We start from the raw sequence: 11,243 nt of genomic DNA, 5'->3' as shown, positions 1-11,243 counted from the left end.
CTCCTAAAGAAAGATTAGCTTTAGTGGAATTCAAATGAATTAATAACTTCTAATTATCAATCAACAAATGAGTTTGATAATTCAAGAGTCTCCAATTACTCAACCAAAGCCAAGAGGAGAAAAACCTACTCTAGCATCCTTCCAAGCATTTTATCAAACACTTGAAAGGCACAACATAAAAATATAGAAAAGCAATAAGAGATAATAAAATCCAAACAACTAATTGCAAGTATCAATAACACAAATTGAAGAAAACAATCACATATGAAATACCTCAAATTTCATTAAATAAAAAATAAAATCAAACATGAGAATTCATAAAAAAAAGTGAATAAATAAATAAATCACCAAGAGAAAAGGAACTAAAGTGCTAGAATAAATAAGAGTAGAAAAAAACTAAATTAAAACAAAGTAAAAATCTGAGATTAAGAAAAGCTAGACCTAAAATCCTAAAACCTAGACAGATAAGAGAGTCTCTCTCTAGAAAACTACATCTAAAACCTAAAAATTATATAAATGAATTGTTGAATGTACGTTTTTCCCACTCTGCAGCCTCTATTCTGTGTTTTCGGGCTTGGAACTGGGCCAAAAAGAGCCCAGAAATCGCCCCCAACATTTTCTGATATGTGCAGCACGTGGCTCTGTCACGCGTACACGTCGCTCATGCGTACGCGTCGCCTAACTGCATGGCAACTATGGCAAATTGCATATCATTTTGAAACTCCAGATGTTAGCTTTCCAACGCAACTGGAACCGCCTCATTCGAACCTCTGTAGCTCAAGTTATCATCGATTTAGTACGAAGAGGTCAGGCTTGACAACTTAGCAATTCCTTCAATTTCTTGTATTCCTTCCACTTTTGCATGTTTCCTTTCTATCCTCTAAGTCATTCCTACCTTATAAATCCTGAAAACACTTAACAAATATATCACGGCATCAAATGGTAATAAGAGAGGATCAAAATTAGCAAATTTAAGGCCAAGTAGCATGTTTTCAATCATAGCACAAAATTAGAAAGAAAAAATGTAAAATATGCGAATTATATGAATAACTATGAGTTTAGTGAATAAAATCTACTAAATTAAGTACAAGATAAACCCTAAAAATGGGGTTTATCAATCTCCTCACACTTAAACATTAGCATATCCTCATGCTAAACTCAAGAGAACCAAAAGAGTGAAGAGAAATGGTGAAACTTATGAAATGCGACCTATCTATATGAATGCAACTACATGCAAAAATACTTCTATCTACTTGGTTAAAAGTAAACAAATTCTCCAAGACAAACATAAACTGGATTCCACTAATTCAAACCACAAAATAAAGTACAAGTAAACTTGCAGAAGAAAATAGCTCATGAAAGCCGGGAACAAAGAATTGAGCATCGAACCCTCACCGGAAGTGTATACACTCTAATCACTCATGTGTTTAAGGTTCGATTCTCTCAATTCTCTACTAACCTTGCTTTCTAAGGCTTGCTCTTCTTCTACCAATCAACAAATAATTTGATGCACAAATACACATATCAAGAAGTCTTTTAAGGGTTGTAAAGAGGTTGGGATTAGGGTCAAGGTAGGATTGTATTTGGCCAAGTGGACTAAGATCTGAATCCTTAATTAACCCAAACTTCCCACCTAACTTAGGACAATCCATGTAATCAAAATACAAAACCTAACTATCCATTAACCATGTTTTCCACATATTCATGCATCCTAATTTCGAGTACAGTACATATGCATTGCTATCACCATCTACTTTTGGACATTTTGTCCTCTTTTATTATTTGCTCTTTTTTTTTCTTTTCTTTTTTTTATTATTTTTTCTTTTCTTTTTGTTTTTCTCAATGCATAGAACAAAGATATTGAATGCAAAAATATATGTTCAACTTATTGTTTTGCACATTTTCACAAAAATATACAACACCCAATTATAAAACCAAATGTTTCCAAATCCAATTTTCCCACACTTAAATCATGAGCACTCTCACTAGTCTAAGCTAATCAAGGATTCAAATTAGGGACATTATTGTTTTTCGTTTAGAGTTAGTGATGAGCTAAAATAAAAAATAAATAGGGTTAAAAGGCTCAACAATGATTTACAAAGGATAATGAAAAGGTTAAGACCATATGGGTATGTAAGCTCAATGAAACAAGGCCTCAATCATATAAGTGTATGCATACACCAAATAATGAAAATATAGAATTAAGCAAGACAAAGATCACAATTTTAGAGAGAACAACACACACCAAAATAGAATATTGGTTGATAAAATGCAACCAATCGAATAGGCTTAAAATCTCACTGGTTTTGTGTGTTCGAGCTCTAAACCATGTTCCAATATAATATTTCTTCAAACAAGTTCAATAAAAATTTTAATTCAAGTTAGTGAAATGTACTAATTTCTTGAAGAAAATATTACTTCAACCAAGTAGCGATAAAATATGCACAAAATCAAACAAACATGCAATCAAACATGCAAATGCAACAACTAATTTAACAAAAAAAATTAAACATTGGTGTTGAGAAAAAAATAACTAACCCACAGAAGTCGGTATCGACCAAGTATTGTTGAATTGTCTGCATCTACTATTTGTAAGTGAGTGAAAATGGGATAAGGTTGGTTTTGTAACTAGCCTAGTTGGAATTCTACATCTGATCTAATAGTGAGGTATTGTAGAAGCAATTTGGAATGAACCAAATAAGCAGTTAGTCAAGATTCAAAGCTTATTTTGGGAAAACCGTGATGCATACCTCTTGAAATTCTCATCAAAGAGGGCTACAACGACTAGGTTGCAATCTATATTGCTCAAGTGGGTAAAATGGAAATTAGGGACGTAATTGTAGTTGAGTGAATATGGGGTAAGGTGGGTTTTGTAACTATCTTGCCTAGTTGGAAAGTGAGTGAGAGAGAGGAACCTTCTGTTACAAGAGATAAGTGGAAAGTGGGAACTATAAAGGGCTGTGGGAAGTAGTCAGGGGCATGCGAAAAAGAGAAAAGATAGGATTACCTTCACATTCAATCTCTATAATGCTATAGCTGAATGGGATGGTAAGATTTTATAGAATCGTTCTTAGTTAAGACACAGTCTAACTTGGAGCGGCAATTGGAAATCCCAATTTTTATCCTTCGTATAAATAATCTTGATTATGTTTGAACAGGCTGTTGTTAATTTTGTCCGTGATTTTTTTCTAATGATATGAAAACCTTAATCTTAGACCACTTATCCAAAATACCTCTGCAGTCTAATGGTAAATTTATTTAGCTTTTTGTTTTAATTTCTATTTGTGTGATTGACACTTTTATTTTGTATGTAAAATCTTTAATTATTTTTAATGATTTTAACTTTTCAGGTATGTGTGCTGCGTATACTTTAGTGGCTGCGTGCGAGTCAACAATTCTCATAAAAGAGTGCGAAAGAACCATCGGAGCGAGATGTTTTCACCTTGGAGGGAAGGGAGCTCGCGGACTTGATGATTAAAAATGAGACTGAAAAGTTCGATATTTTTTATGTCATGCGGCAATTAAGCAATCATGGCATAAATAAATACCAAGATGGAGTTCCGATAGGCACGTTTAAGATTAAGGCTATACGGTTATTGAGAATGAATAATAATTATGAGGAAGTGAAAGAATACATGAGGGTGAATGGAGGTGTTTTTGGAGCTATCATGGTTGAAGAGAATGAATTTATGAATTATGATGATATGACATGTTACATTGCTCGTGGAGAAGACTAGACTTTGAACCACACGCAGTTCTACTAGTTGAGCTCGACGAATCTGGAAAATTCTGGCATTTCATAAATAACCATGGATCCGATTTTGGAGATAAGGAAGGATTTTGTCGTTCATAAGCTTTATCTATCTCCAAAATCGGATCCATGGTTATTCATGAAATGCCAGAAAGATTCGTCGAACCCAACTAGTAGAACTGCGTGTGGTTCAAAGTCTTCTCCACGAGCAATGTAACATGTCATACCATCATAATTCATAAATCCCTTCTCTTCAACCATATAGCTCCAAAAACACATCCATTCACCCTCATGTATTCTTTCACTTCCTCATAATTATTATCCATTCTCAATAATCGTATAACCTTAATCTTAAACGTGCCTATCGAAACTCAATATCGATATTTATTTATGCCATGATTGCATAATTGCCGCATGGCATAAAAAATATCGAACTTTTCAGGCTCTTTTTTAATCATCAAGTCCGCGAGCTCCCTTCCCTCCAAGGTGAAAACATCTTACTCCGATGGTTCTTTCGCAGACACTTTTACGAGAATTGTTGACTCGCACGCACCCACTCAAGTATACGCAGCACACATACCTGAAAAGTTAAAATCATTAAAAATAATTGAAGATTCTACACACACAATAAAGATGTCAACCACACAAACAGAAATTAAAGAAACGAAAAAGCTAAATAGATATACCATTAGACTGCAGAAGTACTTTGGATAAGTAGTCTAAAATTAAGATTTCCATATATCATTAGAAAAAAATCACAGACAAAATTAAGATCCTGTTCAAAATCAAGGTTATTTACACGAAGGATAAAAATTGGGATTTCCAATTGCAGCTCCAAGTTGGACTGTGCCTCAACTAATCTATATAAGCCATAGAGCAACGTAAGCTATTTCATGTAGAATATTATACAGGAAAAAAAAGAAGAAAAAGAAAAAGATTATCGGTAGAGAGAAACCTCAAGCATCAACTAAGAACGATTCTGCAAAATCCTACCACCCCATTCAGTTATAGCATTACCGAGATTGAGTGTGAGGGTAATCATATCTTTTCTCTCTTCTTCCCAATGCCCTCTCACTACTTTCCACAGCCCTTTATAGTTCCCACCTATCTCTCATAACAGAATGCTCCCTCTTTCTCACTCACTTTTAAACTAGGCTAGTTACAAAACCCACCTTACCCCATATTCATTCGGTTACAAACAGTAAATGCAGAGAATTCAACAATAACTGTCGATGAGTCCCTATTAACTCCAATTGTCGCTCCAAGTTGGACTGTGCCTCAACTACTTTTTCCTTCAATCTAAATCGAAAACATTTATATAAGCCATAGAGCAACGCAAGCTGTTTCATACAGAATATTATACAGGTAAAAAAGAAGAAAAAGATTATTGGTAAAGAGAAACCTCAAGCATCAACTAAGAACGATTCTGCAAAATCCTACCATCCCATTCAGCTATAGCATTATGGAGATTGAGTGTGAGGGTAATCCTATGTTTTCTCTTTTTCCTATGCCCCCTCGCATACTTTTACTAGAACTTTTTAGATGATTGAACACTCATGAGAACCAATGAAAATGCATTTGTGCAGTTTAGTGCAGTTCTTTACTAAAATCTATGAGCACAATTACCTACTTCAGAAGGCTTCATAGAGAAAGAAACCTTAAGCATATGGAATGCAGGTACAAAGAAAAAATTTCCAAGTTTTTTGCTTCCTCCATTGGAGTAACTTCTTAAGTACTGACTAAAAACTCACCAAAAGTAACTTCTTTCTGGTGTCACCTTCTGCAAAGCGAAGCCTCCAACCACATCACTTCTCACCGCATCCTTGGCATCAGGAATTACATCACTGTTGAAGCCAGTGATGCTTTTTGAGTCAGAAACCTGAAAGCAAATTAAGCAATAAGCATTTAGCATAAATTTCTTGAAACTTGGATCTACATTGGAATTAACTTCCTTAAAGAAAAGACAAAAGAAGAAACAAAGAAAGAATGAGACGCATACCGAATTCAAAAGAACAACGACCAAGTCATCTTGATAGTACTCAAACAAATAATCGTGCACTATAGCCTCCCTTGTCGACAGCGGCCATGAAAGCTTCAGGTCTTCCAAAATTTAGAACAATGTAAGAATGACATAAAGCATTTTCTTTTGTCTTCTTTTCTCTATTTTAGGAAAATTAAAAGAAATTTATTGCTGCAAGGACAAACCTGACTAGTGATATTTATTCCCCAATCTGGATCTTCTGCAAACATTCCTCCGCAGTAACTTTAAAGGTTGGAACAATAATATGAGGCCACCTGAGAAATAGAAATTGTGAATAGGATATCAGCTGAAAAGTATGACTCAGATTTTCATAGTGATACATTACTTAGAATAAAAAAAACAGAAACTCAACAATAGTTATACTATTATAGTAAAGCGTATACCAACACAAAAGGGTGTAACAAATCATATAGAGTATGAGATAAAAGAAATAATTAATCAGAGAATCACAAAAAACTGATCTTGGACATTCCTCCTAGGAACTTGTTTAGTGTGGCAAGCAATGCAATGAGGGATATTGAAAGGGGTATCCTGTTAAGCCAAGCCAATTTCTGATATTTGTAGAGCCTGAATTTGTAAAGGGTGGCAAGAAAGTTGAAACCTTTAGTGCAAGCTGAAGAGGAGGATCACAAATTCACCACACTCACTACACTAAAGCATTATTTAAGGAAACAATAAAGATTGATTGAAATAGAACAATATAGAGAATATTAATAACAACTCCTATTCCCGATAATACCCTTTAGCAGTAAACATGGCAACTAATAAGGGGCACTCCGGACACTATATGCAACCGATTCAGGCCCTGCCAGGATTCATTGTATCCCCTGCTGTCTCATTTATTGATTCTGATCCCTCAATCTTTTCTGTTTCACCCCCCTGATCTCATTTCCCCTTTTACTCCTCTGTTTGTTTCTTTCTCATTAATTAATGTTAGCTTCAAAGGGCAATACACGGATTTTGGGAAATGTGACTGACCAATGTGCATTATACCTATACTACTACTTACTTGCGTCGAAAAGCATCACAAATTCTTCTACGTTTTTTTGGCATCGTTGAAATTGCTACCTTCATTGTGAATACCAGCAAACGGGTCAACATAAGTTCAAAAAAATATATAAAATTAAAAGCTAGCAGTAAGATATCAAGAATAGTAAAAAAGAATTGTTCTCGTGTTTGGTAACTTACAGTTTTTGAGAATGTAACTTGGTATAGTCTTGTTTCATCCGGAAAATCTGTCACCACCACCACTCTCAGTTAAAAATAAAGAATAAATTAAACAATTCAAACCAATCCAAGTCAGATAAATGAAGTAGTGAGATTACCAAAACAGGTGTGGATTCTTCGTCATGACCAGCTACATAGGCCAGTCCATCAGCTAGTTCAGCAGAGAAATCATCAGCTATCAAATATTCTGTTTTTCAAAAAATTGGAAATATAACATATGAAGTACTAATAAAACAGATAATCTGAGATGATAAATCATATTTTTGGATCATGTAATAAATAAGAAAATATAATTCTTGTTCAATTATGCAACACAACTATACTAACACACTATCCAAAAAATTACTCTACTAACAATGATGCTCGTAAAACCTCCTTTTAAATGCAAATTCTATGCTCCTTAGTATCCCTTCTATTCTCTCTCGTAAATCAAACAGCAACTTCAAAATCAAGTCACAAAGCCATCATTTGTTCCACCGCTCATTATTCAAATTCAGCTTAAACAGAAAAAAACAAGTAAAAAGCTGAACCTAGAACCAATCATAGAAAAAAATAAAATAGAATAATTACCGCCATAGCCGCATTTTGGTACTCATTGAACAAAGAAACCGAAGGAAACCTTCCAGACAAGCCATGCCACATGCCATTCTCCTTCTCCTCATCTACCTTCTCGCTCCTCCTTCCGCCGCCGCCAAAACACTGTGGCGACAACTCCTTGCAGCTCCCGCTCACCTCTTGCCCCGGCAATTTCCCAATCGCCGGCGACAGGTAAGACTCCGGCGACGCATAGGCCTTCGCTGGCGGTGTCCTCTCCACGGTCCTGACCAAAGCGAGAGGGCTGTCGCTCCCGCTGGCCTCTGGAGGAGCAACGATCCTCGCCACCTTCCTCGGCGGTCGGTAAGCCACGACTCCAGCACAACCTCGAATCCCGCGATATCCGGTGGAACTTTCCCGGCGGAATCGGCGATACCGGCGACGGCGATGGTTTGGATACTGGAGAAGGGGATTGGCGTTGATTGGGAAAAGTGATGATTGGTAGGGTTTTGGATTTCGATGAGGAGTGGGATAAGTGATGGTTTAGGGTTAGGTTTTTCCAAGGTTGCGAGAACCGGACCGGTCAATAAACTGGTCAAGTAACTGGTTCATTGGTTCAATGGTTCAACCGAGGTCGAACCGTGGTTGAACCTGTTTAGTTAAATATAACATAAAATTATTAAAAATTCAAAGCGGCATATATTGTGAGATAAGGTACAGAGCAATTAAAGCATTGTATGAATTAAAATTGGTCGAAGCTTGGTTCTTTCATTTAAGTTTGTCAATCTTCATGTATATATAACACATTAGCAACTTCTAAGCTTGGTCAAACAATATCAGTTCCAGATATAACAGAAGATAATGATCCATTATAGGCTACCTAAATTTGAGGCCACAAATTTTAGTATGGTGCAGGGAGAAAAAGAAATCAGTATAGTTTTCAATTTGAAAAAGAAGAAGCAATTCCACAGCACAGTAAGAAGCTCAGAATACACAAAAACTGAACAATTAAATTAACTAAACAAAAAAAAACACAATATAAAAGCATGAATAACCTTTATAAATTAGGTTTCCATTCCTGAATTTTCCATTTTCATAAATTAGGTAATCTTTTTGTTCTTTACTTCTTAACTTCATTCTCTTTTCCCATGAATAAACTATCTCCTTATCTGAACTTCATCCAACCCTTATTTTAAAGCCATATATTAAATCCAATGCAGAATTGTAACAATGTTTCTCTTTTGAATCAATGACAGCAAAATAACAATTTACCAAAATAACAAGAAAAACAGATTGGATTTACAACCCAATCTCAGTAGAATTAATTCAATATCAATCTCAGCAAATAAAATCTCAGCATAATTAATAAATTAAACTTAAAAAAGTAAATTTATAACTCAATCTTAGCAGAATTAATTCAACATCAACTGACTGAATTCAAATAAAACTTCAGAAAATGAATATCTCAAAACTCAGCAGAATCACCAATAATTTATCATATGTATATTCAGAAAAAAATAAAGAAGAAAACAATGTAATACAATTACAACAAATTGAACATTATTGAAGAGGATAAAGGGGAGGTTTTACGTTATCTGGATTGCCAGCGAAGTAGAGGAAAAGACAGCATAGAGCCAGCGAGATAGAGAAATTCAAATTGGGAATTTTGGTAACGTGAAACAGAGAAGCGACGACAGTGAGACACGGTGCGGAGCAGAGAGGCAGTGACGACAAGACTGGCGGGGAGACGAGAAGGGGCCACAGCCAAAAACGACGAGGAGGTGAGAAGAAGAAATGACACGGCAAGGAGGGGAGAAGCAGTGACGACCTACGGCGAGGAGTGGAGAAGCGACAACGACCAGCGGTGAAGAGCAAAGAAGCAGCGACAAAGAGAGCTCGGACAGAAAAACGGCGATGCCAACAACAGCCCCGAACCGACCTTAGCTTCTGGCGACGCGAGGAGAAGAGCAGAATGAAAGGGGGGATGGTGATGGTGGCTCTAATAGGGTTTCGCCGTTTAGGAGAATCTAGGGTTGGTGAGGGTGTGTTTGTTAGCGAAAGAAAGGGGGATAACTCAGCATTGGTTTTTTGTTTTTTATCTGGAATCAAAACGGCGCCGTTTTGATTGTTGGATCAGCCAACCAGAACTTGAAAAAACCCGCTCGGTTTGCTGGTTAACCTCCGATTCATCCGGTTTTTAAACTGGTTTTTTGCAGAACGATTTTAGAGACTAACCGGACCGGCTAAATAACTGATTTCCGATTAATCTGATCAAACCGGCCGGTCCAGTCTGGTTTTTTTTACCAGCAATATTGATAAGAAAAAATATGGGGAGCCAATGGAATATTTGTACTATGGAGGTTTATGGAGTATTAGAGATATAACCATTAGTGTTGCCTTTTTCCATCCGCGTAAGCTTATGGGATGAGTGGTTTCAAGACATGGTATTAGAGTGTTTATTATCCCTAGTAAGCCATTGGCTCCCTAGCGGGACTCATATAAACTAGTAGGTAACCCGTGCATTCGCATTCGCACGGCCTTAAATAGATTCCTTTCAGTTAATTTTACTTTTAATTCTTGGATTCTAATCAAAATATAGAATATTCAATTTAGTATTACAATTGATAATAATGACTATACACTTGTGAATATTGTCACAAATTTACTATGTAAATATAAGATGATTAAACATATTTAGAGTGAAAAGAGTGAAAAAATAATATAATTTAAAATTTAAAAACATATAAATGGTTAAAAACTTTTGTGACGAAATCAGAAAATTTCTTAATATATTTGCACAATAACTTACTTATCCCCAATGACACAGTTTTATCCAAATATCTCGTTAACTATTACATACCATTCGGTTCTTTTTCAATAGCTATTAATTAAATAATTCTTTTCACAGACTGATCACAAAATAAAAATTATATTCTAGCTATTAAAACTAAAAACTAAACATCAAGCACGATATTCGTCCATATGCTCATCAAAATTATAATTTGAATCTTTCAGAATGGCAAGTTGTTGCTCATTTCTGGGAGACAGGTCACTACTATGTTTAACATTTGGGCTATGTGAATATTTGACACTCTGATTAATAACATCCTAAATAACATTAAAAAATAAAAATATTCACTGCAAAAAAATATCATTTATACAAAAGAACTGAACAATAATCTTTAGTATTAATATCTACTCATATATTTCATTGAGTATACAATTTTACAGGGATTACCTTGTATTGTGAATCCCTCAAACATGCAATGTTACTTTAAAATTCAAGTGAACCAAAATAAGTATCAATTAATGGAGAACACAAAATTATACTGACAAATGGCAACACCAATATTTCGTTCCAATGTATACAAACAACATTTGTTAATTACTCAAGAGATGGAAGTTATCGGAGATAAACTGTTCAAACAAGTTAAATAGGAAACACATGCTTTAAAAATCAACCTTCCCCCATTTGTAGTAGAACATCACTCACCCCATAGATCCAAAATAAAAAAATGGATATTTACATTGGGGCCATAATCATTATTCACACATGAAAGAACAATAAATCTAAAGATGATACCAAAACTTTTCATCATAATTCATAACAACATAATAAAAATTACATACAGAGAATCAAACTTGGTGCACAGGTGAATGAGCTTATATTAAGATCAAAGATTTTTTTAT

The 11,243-nt window shown here is 35.2% G+C and overlaps 1 long non-coding RNA gene across 7 annotated transcripts; it reads right to left on the bottom strand.

The window, feature by feature from the left end:
- Positions 850 to 9,368, bottom strand: LOC110269980. Of its 7 annotated transcripts, none has more exons than XR_002358866.1 (10): positions 9,144 to 9,368; positions 7,590 to 8,204; positions 7,118 to 7,206; positions 6,981 to 7,027; positions 6,802 to 6,860; positions 5,957 to 6,046; positions 5,751 to 5,851; positions 5,503 to 5,630; positions 2,539 to 5,050; positions 856 to 905 (listed from the first exon to the last, which is right to left on the bottom strand). It is a non-coding gene; the product is annotated as an uncharacterized LOC110269980 (long non-coding RNA). The 7 variants fall into 7 exon arrangements; XR_002358867.1 differs by having other exon boundaries at positions 873 to 914; XR_002358873.1 differs by lacking the exon at positions 856 to 905 and adding an exon at positions 6,243 to 6,405 and having other exon boundaries at positions 2,527 to 5,050.

Source organism: Arachis ipaensis, chromosome B01, assembly GCF_000816755.2.
Source record: "Arachis ipaensis cultivar K30076 chromosome B01, Araip1.1, whole genome shotgun sequence".
Lineage (NCBI taxonomy): Eukaryota > Viridiplantae > Streptophyta > Magnoliopsida > Fabales > Fabaceae > Arachis > Arachis ipaensis.
This window is presented reverse-complemented; position numbering and strand designations above follow the sequence as displayed.